Source organism: Anomaloglossus baeobatrachus, chromosome 9 (genome assembly GCF_048569485.1).
Source record: "Anomaloglossus baeobatrachus isolate aAnoBae1 chromosome 9, aAnoBae1.hap1, whole genome shotgun sequence".
Classification (NCBI taxonomy): Eukaryota; Metazoa; Chordata; class Amphibia; order Anura; family Aromobatidae; genus Anomaloglossus; species Anomaloglossus baeobatrachus.
In genome coordinates, this window is record NC_134361.1 from 176,682,435 (window position 1) to 176,692,652 (window position 10,218).

At 52.9% G+C, this 10,218-nt stretch overlaps 1 long non-coding RNA gene across 1 annotated transcript in view; it reads right to left on the reverse strand.

Moving 5' to 3' along the window:
* LOC142250629 (uncharacterized) overlaps window positions 1-6,287 on the reverse strand; it is a 69,592-nt gene extending 63,305 nt beyond the window's left edge. The window contains exon 1 of the long non-coding RNA XR_012725240.1: window positions 6,218-6,287. This is a non-coding gene — a long non-coding RNA (uncharacterized LOC142250629). The remainder of the gene's footprint in view (window positions 1-6,217) is intronic.
* Window positions 6,288-10,218: the final 3,931 nt, after the last annotated feature.

Sequence of the window (10,218 nt, forward strand, 5' to 3'; positions counted from 1 at the left end):
TATATGTACCTCATCCTTGGCTCCTTCCAGGTATGTACTGTATGTCCCCAAAGATACTTCAAGAAGCCCTCAGAAATGGATGGAAACAAAGTGCTGGAGAGTTCTGAAGGGGCAGCAATGAGTCCAGATCTAAATCCCATTGAACACCTGTGGAGAGATCTTAAAATTGCTTTTGAGAGAAGGCGAACTTCACATAAAACAATTTCAAGGGTGCCAACACTTTTGTCCATGACTGTATGTCCCCCATCCTGGTATATATGTCCCCACGCTGCTACATGTGTACCCCATCCTGGTGTATATATGTCCCCCATCCTGGGCCTATACAGGCATATATGTTCCCATTCTGGTTTATCTGTCCCTACCCTGGGCCCATCCTGGTAATATCTGTCATCCATCCTGATATATATGTCTCCATCATGGTATAGCTTTCCCCATCCTGGGCTATCCTGGTAATATCTGTCATCCATCCTGTTATATCTGTTCCCCATCATGGTATATATGTTCCCACCCTGCTATATATGCCCCCCATCCTGGGCCCACCTAGTCATATATGTTCCTGTCGTGGGCGGAGGAGGGGACGCCGCGCTCTCCCACTGCTGCTCGGGTCCGGCTGCCGGATCCCGGGGACTCTAGCGGCGCTCCTCGCCCGTGAGTGAAAGGGGATTTTGGGTGTGGGGATTGGTTATTGTCCGTGACGCCACCCACGGTTGTGGTGATTTGTTGACACCACCGCTGCTCTGTATGGGGATCCCGGGAAGGATGGTATGGAGCAGCCAGTTGTTGTGTTGCCCCTCCGTGGGTAGGGGTTGGTGATCCCGGGGCCCAGTGATTAGGTGGGTGATGCAGGGCTTGGTGGGCGCAGGGACGCGGGGGCAGCGCTGTGCCTTGCGGCACTGTGGTACTCACTCAGCCTGAGACGTTGACACAGTTTTCGGTAAAACACACGGCTGGAAAGACGGTTCCCACGGACGGCTGCACTTGCTTTCTCCAGTAGGTGACGGTGACGGTCCCTCTGTCCTGCACCTAAGTTGATGATGGTTGCGATGGGTTCCCACCGGTAACCCGCTCCCCGGCTTGGATATGGGCCGGAGGAGCCCTACTTTGCCCGCAGGCGCTGGCCCTGAGAAACTGGTGCCCTGGCGGTGGCGGTGTCTCTCTGTAACGGTCGGACTGTTGCCTTCAATCGGGACTTGGTTGTTTGGAGACAGACGTCCCCTTCACTGACGGATTTGGCAAATTATGGCGACTCCTAGCCTTGCCGGGATCCGAGAGGCCCCTGCCCTGGTGCTGACTGTTCCTCGTATACTGCTCCAGACCGCCGGGCTACTACCCGTCCGCGGTCCTTCCAGCAACCTCCGAGCAGTCACCCCTGCGGACTATCACCGCCGTCTGCTGACCTTGCTGTCACTGTCCGGGGCACACAGCCGGACCAACTTCAGGCTTTACTACTGTCACTTCAGCTTCTCTCTTTAGCTCCACTACTGCTTCCTTCTACTTCACTAACTGTTCTCTACTCTAGCCCTCAGCTAGACTTCAACTCCTCTCACTTCCTCCTCCAAACTCTATCCGCCTGGTTCCTCCCGCCTCCAGGGCTGTGTACTCCTCGGTGGGCGGAGCCAACCACCTGGCCCACCCCCTGGTGTGAACATCAGCCCCTGGAGGAAGGCAACAAGGATTTTGGTAGCTTGGGTGTTCCTAACTGGGGTGTAGGGTGTGGTGGTGTGATGACCTGTGACCCCTGGCTTGCCCAGGGCGTCACATTCCCTCTTAGCAAAATGCAGACCGTCCGCGGGCTGCCCGTCCAACACCGGTTTTATTTTCTGAAAAATATGTAAAAAGGTAAACGGTAACATAATATAAATCATAACATCATCCCACAACGGGAGGCACATTTCTTAAGGCTCTGTGCGCACTGGGAAATGAAATTTCCTTGAGAAAATTCCGTATGCTCTCAAAGATTACCGCACCCGCGGTAAAAAACCGCGGGAAACCGCACCCGAAAACCGCATGCGGTTTGCCGCGGTTTGCTGCGGTTTTACCGCAGTATTATTCGCGGCATTGCCGCGGTTTTTCCGCGTGCGGGTTGGGATGTGCTTTATTGCATTCAATGCAATAAAGCACATTGAAAAAAAAAAAAAAAAAGTCATTTCATTCTGAGATAGTAGATAGATAGATAGATAAAGAGACAGAAGAATAGATAGATAGATAGATAGAGGGATAGATAGATAGATAGATAGACAGATAGATAGAGGGATAGATAGATGACAGATCGCTGCATTTCCCACGGTCGGCAGTGAGTTCACATTACCGGCCGTGGGAAATGACCGGTAATTACCTCTGCTGTATTCAGCCTGTGTCTGTGACAGTCGCGGCTGGATGTCAGCAGTGCAGGACGCAGGAGCCGGAGCTGTGGATTATGCCGGAGCGGTGGATTACGCCGGAGCTTTGGTGCGGGAGGGGTTAATAAAATGGTGAACGAGGCTTGTTGGTTTTATTTAAAATAAAGGATTTTTCGGTGTCTGTGTTTATTCACTTTACTTACGGGTTGATCATGTCAGCTGTCACATAGACGCTGCCATGATCAAGCCTGGGGTTAATGGCGGTGGTCCCCCATCACCATTAACCCCTTGTTATATTACCCTGACCGCCACTGCTACACGGCGGCAGGAAGAGCCGAGGACACTCCCGGTGCTGCCGCATAATGGATGCGACAGTGCTGGGGCAGCTGCGGCTGATATTCTCGGCTGCGGGAGGGGGAGTGAGGCGGGGGACATTATCCCTGCCCCTCTCCCTCCCCAGCCTGAGAATACCGGGCCGCCGCTGTGTGCTTACCTCGGCTGGAAGGTAAATATGCAGCGGAGCCCACGTTCCTTTTTTTCTATATTTCCGTTTTCTTTCTATGTGTGTTCTATGTGTCTGTGTCTATGTGTTCTATGTCTATGTGTGTTCTATGTCTGTGATCTGTGTGTGTTTACTCTCTGCACGGCTTCCTCTTCCTGTAATGACATCACTTCCCTGCAAAACCGCAAGCAAGTGATGTACATTACCGGAGGTAAACCGCGAAATACCGCAGGGAATAACGCAGGAAAACGCAGTGAACCGCACAGAATTTGCTGCCTGCGTTATTCCCTGCGGGATTTCACGATTACATTGGAGTCAATGGAGTGAAATCCCGCAGCGATGTGCGGAAAAGAAGTGACATGCACTTGTTTTTGCTGCGGGATTCCCGCAGCAAAACATGCAGCTGTCAAATTCCGCCCAGTGCGCACAGGATTTTTTTTCTCCATAGGATTTGCTGGTGATTCACTGCAGAGATGTTATGAACATTTTCTGCAGCGAAACATGCAGCAAATCCGCGGAAAATCCGCGGCAAAATCCGGTAAGTGCGCACATAGCCTAAACGTTGCAAAACGGTTTACGGTTACGGTCTCCGCTCTCTCCCACCCAAGCAACCTGGCCCTGATGCTGCCCCTAAAACCCAGGCAGCACCCCTTGACCCAAGTCCAGCACAAGTTACCCGAGCGGGATCTGTCCTTCCCCTCCAGAGGGTAGCCACCGGTTCCTGTGGTGGCTGGGCCCCAGCCTGCTCTGCTGAGGGCCCTCCCTCCAACCTGCCTCTCCGGAGGCGGCAACTGCGGAAACGGTAACGGTAAAACAACTTATTTACAAGCCACTAACGTTTGTGGTTGCCCTGCAAGTTCACGGGCTTGTCCATGAGCAGTTCCTCATGCAACTTTTTAAACGATCCCCACGGGGACAACGGTGCCGGCAACGGCCGGTTTCCTCAATCACGGTAGAATCAGGTGACTTTCACGGTAATCATTTTCTCTTATCATGGTTAAACTTTCAAACAAACAACTCAGTGGTGGTCCCAACGGGGACTGGACAACGGTGCTCCGCTGCCCTTACTGTGCACTTTCGTCCTCCTCACCCGGCTCTGGGTGGAAGAACACGGGCACTAGCCCCTCCAAGGCATAGCAAGCACGGTGAGGAAGGGCCGCCCGATACCCATTATTTCCACTCCGGGGAACATAGGTGGCTTCCGCGCCATGCAGAGCGACGACTCCTTCATCCTCTTCCGACACGGGCTCGGTGTCAGGCCCGGAATCGCTATCATCGGCCTCTGCACCAGACGGGTGGCTACCAGCTGCCATAGCCTCCAGGCTGGCTACTCTCTCGGCCACAGTCACGGAGGGGTGTACGCCCGACGGGCCAGGCGCAGTACGGTGCACGGGTAAGGAGGACGGAGGTGGCGTGGGGCCAGGGGCAGACCGGGTCCCTCAGCCGCAGCGGCCGGTCCCTCGGGGACATAGGGGCATGGGTCACTCACCAGCTCCTCCATCATGGCCTCCATTCCATATACTCGTGCAACCGCAGCTACGTTCTCCACCTCCGCGGTCCACTGTTCCATCAGCCTGCAGATCTGGCTCCGGTAGTGGCGGCAGATCCCTGCCGCTCGGGCCCTCAGCCATGCCGCTGTTCCGGGCACCAGCTCGGTAGCCTCCGCATAACTAGGTGGGGCGGACATTTCTTGCCAGGGTCGGCGGACTGTGGGGGGTCCCAGCGTTTCTGCTTGTACCGCCACCTTCACATGCGTCCAGCCGCCATCGCGTCCCCCTTAGCTTCTTTCCAGCCCCTCCTCTCTCGGGGCGGGGTTTTGGCCTTCGCGCCTCTGCTACTCGAGAAGACGCTCAAGCGGGAACTCTTCGCGCCAAAGATGGCGACTTCTGAAATTTTTCAGCCGGATACCTCCGGCGGTCACAAGGCGCACCTCTACCCAACGGCAGAGCGGTAAGATCCTGTTCGTGACGCCAAGTTGTCGCGAGCGGAGGCGGGGACGCCGCGCTCTCCCACTGCTGCTCGGGTCCGGCTGCCGCGGCTGCTGCGGCCTGCTGCTGCTCGGTGGCTCGAGCGATGGGCCGGATCCCGGGGACTCTAGCGGCGCTCCTCGCCCGTGAGTGAAAGGGGATTTTGGGTGTGGGGATTGGTTATTGTCCGTGACGCCACCCACGGTTGTGGTGATTTGTTGACACCACCGCTGCTCTGTATGGGGATCCCGGGAAGGATGGTATGGAGCAGCCAGTTGTTGTGTTGCCCCTCCGTGGGTAGGGGTTGGTGATCCCGGGGCCCAGTGATTAGGTGGGTGATGCAGGGCTTGGTGGGCGCAGGGACGCGGGGGCAGCGCTGTGCCTTGCGGCACTGTGGTACTCACTCAGCCTGAGACGTTGACACAGTTTTCGGTAAAACACACGGCTGGAAAGACGGTTCCCACGGACGGCTGCACTTGCTTTCCCCAGTAGGTGACGGTGACGGTCCCTCTGTCCTACACCTAAGTTGATGATGGTTGCGATGGGTTCCCACCGGTAACCCGCTCCCCGGCTTGGATATGGGCCGGAGGAGCCCTACTTTGCCCGCAGGCGCTGGCCCTGAGAAACTGGTGCCCTGGCGGTGTCTCTCTGTAACGGTCGGACTGTTGCCTTCAATCGGGACTTGGTTGTTTGGAGACAGACGTCCCCTTCACTGACGGATTTGGCAAATTATGGCGACTCCTAGCCTTGCCGGGATCCGAGAGGCCCCTGCCCTGGTGCTGACTGTTCCTCGTATACTGCTCCAGACCGCCGGGCCACTACCCATCCGCGGTCCTTCCAGCAACCTCCGAGCAGTCACCCCTGCGGACTATCACCGCCATCTGCTGACCTTGCTGTCACTGTCCGGGGCACACAGCCGGACCAACTTCAGGCTTTACTACTGTCACTTCAGCTTCTCTCTTTAGCTCCACTACTGCTTCCTTCTACTTCACTAACTGTTCTCTACTCTAGCCCTCAGCTAGACTTAAACTCCTCTCACTTCCTCCTCCAAACTCTATCCGCCTGGTTCCTCCCGCCTCCAGGGCTGTGTACTCCTTGGTGGGCGGAGCCAACCGCCTGGCCCACCCCCTGGTGTGAACATCAGCCCCTGGAGGAAGGCAACAAGGATTTTGGTAGCTTGGGTGTTCCTAACTGGGATGTAGGGTGTGGTGGTGTGATGACCTGTGACCCCTGGCTTGCCCAGGGCGTCACATTCCTATTCTGGTTTATCACTCCCTATCTTGGGCCCATCCTGGTAATATCTATCATCAATCCTGGTATATATGTCCCCATCATAGTATACATCTCCATCGTGATATAGATGTTCCCCGTTCTGCATAAAAAAAAAAAAAAAAACATCCTACACTCACCTAATCTTAGGTCCTGAAGGCTCCAACGTGGTCAGATCATCGCACTGTCATCACACACAGGACATTAGAGTCCGGTACTGGGCGATGATCTTGCGGCGTTTCGGCTCTAACATCCTGTGCGTACGTGGGTGCCATCATCGTGCTGTTCTGTAGACTGCAAGCTTAAAGAGCCCTACGGTCTACAGAACAAAGAGCAGCAGTGCTGGGAGATCGTGTCTCCCTGCTCTATTGTGGAGATTAATTATTTTGGCGCTGCACACGTCGATGCAGTTAAAAGTGGCAGTAGCTCCTCTTATCATGAGGTCCTGGGAAACTGCACCTTTTGCCCCCACCCCAATATCTACGCTACTCCATCAGAGTTAATAATTGTGACAGAGCTGTTGCAGGAATCTCTGCATTCACACATTCCAGAATCATTTATTGTTTTGCTGGTGTCACCCTAGTTGGCAGTTGCTTGTTTTTTGTCACTAAAGCAGGGAGATTGAACTTTTTTCTATTCTTTCACTCTTAGCAATGGTTCAGTTAAAATCAGAAGAAACTCTGAAGTACAATGTCAGTCTTCTGTTTTATTTTATACAGAAACCAGGATGGGGGACATATATACCAAGATGGGGGACATATATACCAGGATGGGAACATATATACCAGGATAGGGGACATATATATCAGGATAGAGGGCAATATATACCAGGATGGGGGACATATATACCAGGATGGGAACATATATACCAGGATGGGGGACATATATAATCAGGATAGAGGACAATATATACCAGGATGGGGGACATATATATCAGGATAGAGGACAATATATACCAGGATGGGGAGGATATACAGTTAGGTCCAGAAATATTTGGACAGTGACACAATTTTTGTTATTTTAGCTGTTTACAAAAACATGTTCAGAAATACAATTATATATATAATATGGGCTGAAAGTGCACACTCCCAGCTGCAATATGAGAGTTTTCACATCCAAATCGGAGAAAGGGTTTAGGAATCATAGCTCTGTAATGCATAGCCTCCTCTTTTTAAAGGGACCAAAAGTAATTGGACAAGGGACTCTAAGGGCTGCAATTAACTCTGAAGGCGTCTCCCTCGTTAACCTGTAATCAATGAAGTAGTTAAAAGGTCTGGGGTTGATTACAGGTGTGTGGTTTTGCATTTGGAAGTTGTTGCTGTGACCAGACAACATGCGGTCTAAGGAACTCTCAATTGAGGTGAAGCAGAACATCCTGAGGCTGAAAAAAAAGAAAAAATCTATCAGAGAGATAGCAGACATGCTTGGAGTAGCAAAATCAACAGTCGGGTACATTCTGAGAAAAAAGGAATTGACTGGTGAGCTTGGGAACTCAAAAAGGCCTGGGCGTCCACGGATGACAACAGTGGTGGATGATCGCCGCATACTTTCTTTGGTGAAGAAGAACCCGTTCACAACATCAACTGAAGTCCAGAACACTCTCAGTGAAGTAGGTGTATCTGTCTCTAAGTCAACAGTAAAGAGAAGACTCCATGAAAGTAAATACAAAGGGTTCACATCTAGATGCAAACCATTCATCAATTCCAAAAATAGACAGGCCAGAGTTAAATTTGCTGAAAAACACCTCATGAAGCCAGCTGAGTTCTGGAAAATAAGAATTATTCTTACCGATAATTCGGTTTCTAGGACCTTCCACGACAGCATAGGAGGTTGTCTCTCCACGCCCTAATTGGGACAGGAAGTTCAAGAGGTTTAAAAGGACCCTCCCACCTCCCACAGCCAGTGTCTTACAAAGAATCCATAGCATATGAGAAGTACTACACATTCAGGAATATATGAATACATAGGGGAGGGAATTACCTGCTGTCGTGGAAGGTCCTAGAAACCGAATTATCGGTAAGAATAATTCTTATTTCTCTAGTCCCTTCCACGACAGCATAGGAGAAATACCAAAGAATTGATACCTAGGGGGGGACCACAGCCTGCAGGACTTTCCTGCCAAAGGCCAAATCCCTGTTGGAATCCAGATCCAGACGATAATGCTTCGTGAAAGTATGGAGCGAAGACCACGTAGCCGCCTTGCAGATCTGCTCAGGGGAGGCCCCTGCCCGTTCGGCCCAGGAGACAGAGGTAGCCCTGGTGGAGTGCGCCGTGAATCCAGTAGGTGGAGAGAGATGCTGAGCGAGGTATGCATCTCTAATTGCCCGCACAATCCAGTTGGCGACGGTACTCTTAGCCACCTTCTTGCCCTTATTGCGGCCAAAGGGCTGGATGAACAGGTTAGAATCAAGGCGCCAAGAAGCAGTAACCTCTAGGTAGTGCAACACTATCCGACGGACATCCAAAGAATGAAACACTTCCTCACCCGGAGTCCGAGGATTCTGACAGAAGGAAGGCAGGACGATGGACTGCGAACGGTGAAAATCCGAAACCACCTTGGGAAGGAAGGAAGGGTCCAGCTGAAAAACAATGCTGTCATCTCTGATGGTCAGGTAAGGTTCCCTAACAGACAAAGCCTGAAGTTCGCCGACTCTGCGAGCAGATGTAATAGCCACAAGAAAAGCAGTCTTGTGAGAAAGGGAACGAATGTTACAAGAGCACAGAGGTTCAAACGGAGACTGAGATAGTCCTGTAAGGACCACATTGAGATCCCAGCGAGGCGTCAGGACCCTCTGACGTGGACAGAGTCTACTAGCGGACACAAAGAACCGACGGATCCAACGATGATCTGCCAGAGCCGTGTCAAAGACTGCACTGAGTGCTGACACCTGAACTTTCAGGGTGCTAGGCCTAAGACCTAAGTCTAAACCACTCTGGAGAAAGTCCAGAATCTGCGCAATATTAGGCCGAAGAGGGTCAGGAGGCCGAGAACCACACCAGGAGGAAAATCTCTTCCAGATTTTGTTGTATATACTATTAGTCACAGGTTTACGGTTCTTCTGTAGCGTAGCCACAACTTTGTCAGAAAGCCCTTGGGCCTTCAGTGCCCGGGCCTCAGAAGCCAGGCAGCCAAGTTGAGTTTCTGGGGAGCCGGATGGAAAATCGGACCCTGGGACAGTAAGCTGGGGTCCGAACCTAAGAGGACTGGGCCGTCGATTCCTAGCGTCATGACCAGGCTGTACCAACTCCTCCGGGGCCACAGAGGGGCTACCAGTATAGTTGGGACCCCCTCGTCTCTGATCTTCCTCAGGGCCCGTGCGAGAAGAGGAAGAGGGGGGAACGCGTAAGCGAGGCGAAAGGACCAACTGTGGCAGAAAGCGTCTACCCCTAACGCCTCGTCCCTTGGGTTCAGGGAGAAATATGTTGCGACCTTGCGATTCCCTGCCGAGGCAAAGAGGTCCACCTCTGGTGCACCCCACCTTGCCACTAGAGAGCAGAACACCGCCTGATCCAGGCTCCATTCCCCTGGATGAACATCCCGACGACTCAGGAAATCCGCCTGAAGATTGAGGGAGCCCTTCAGATGGACCGCAGAAAGGGAGAGCAGAGATTGTTCTGCCCATTGAAAGATTCGGGAGGATACTGACTTCAGGGCGCCTGAGCGTGTACTGCCCTGATGGCGGAGATGTGCCACTGTTGTGACATTGTCTGAATATACCAGGACGTGAGAGTCCCGGACGAGGTCCAGAGCCGCAAGGAGGGCTTCCCTGACTGCCCTGAGCTCCCTGTAGTTGGAGGATTGGGAGCTGACGTAAGGACTCCAGACCCCTTGAAATGGGGAATTTGCCACCATTGCCCCCCATCCTCGTAGGCTGGCATCTGTGGTCAGTGTAACCAGGGGTTTCTGAGTCCAGGCAACCCCCACCTGCAGGTTGGCGGGACTCAGCCACCAGAGAAGGGATGAGGAGACGGACTCCGAGAGGCGAAACCTTCTGTTTAGGGATGACGGGAGTCTGTCCCAATGTGCCAGGATATGATCCTGGAGACACCGAGAATGGGCCTGAGCCCACCTGACTGAAGGAATTCAGGATGTCATGGAACCCAGAGCTGACATAGCCGCTCGAAGCTTCGGGCGAGCCTG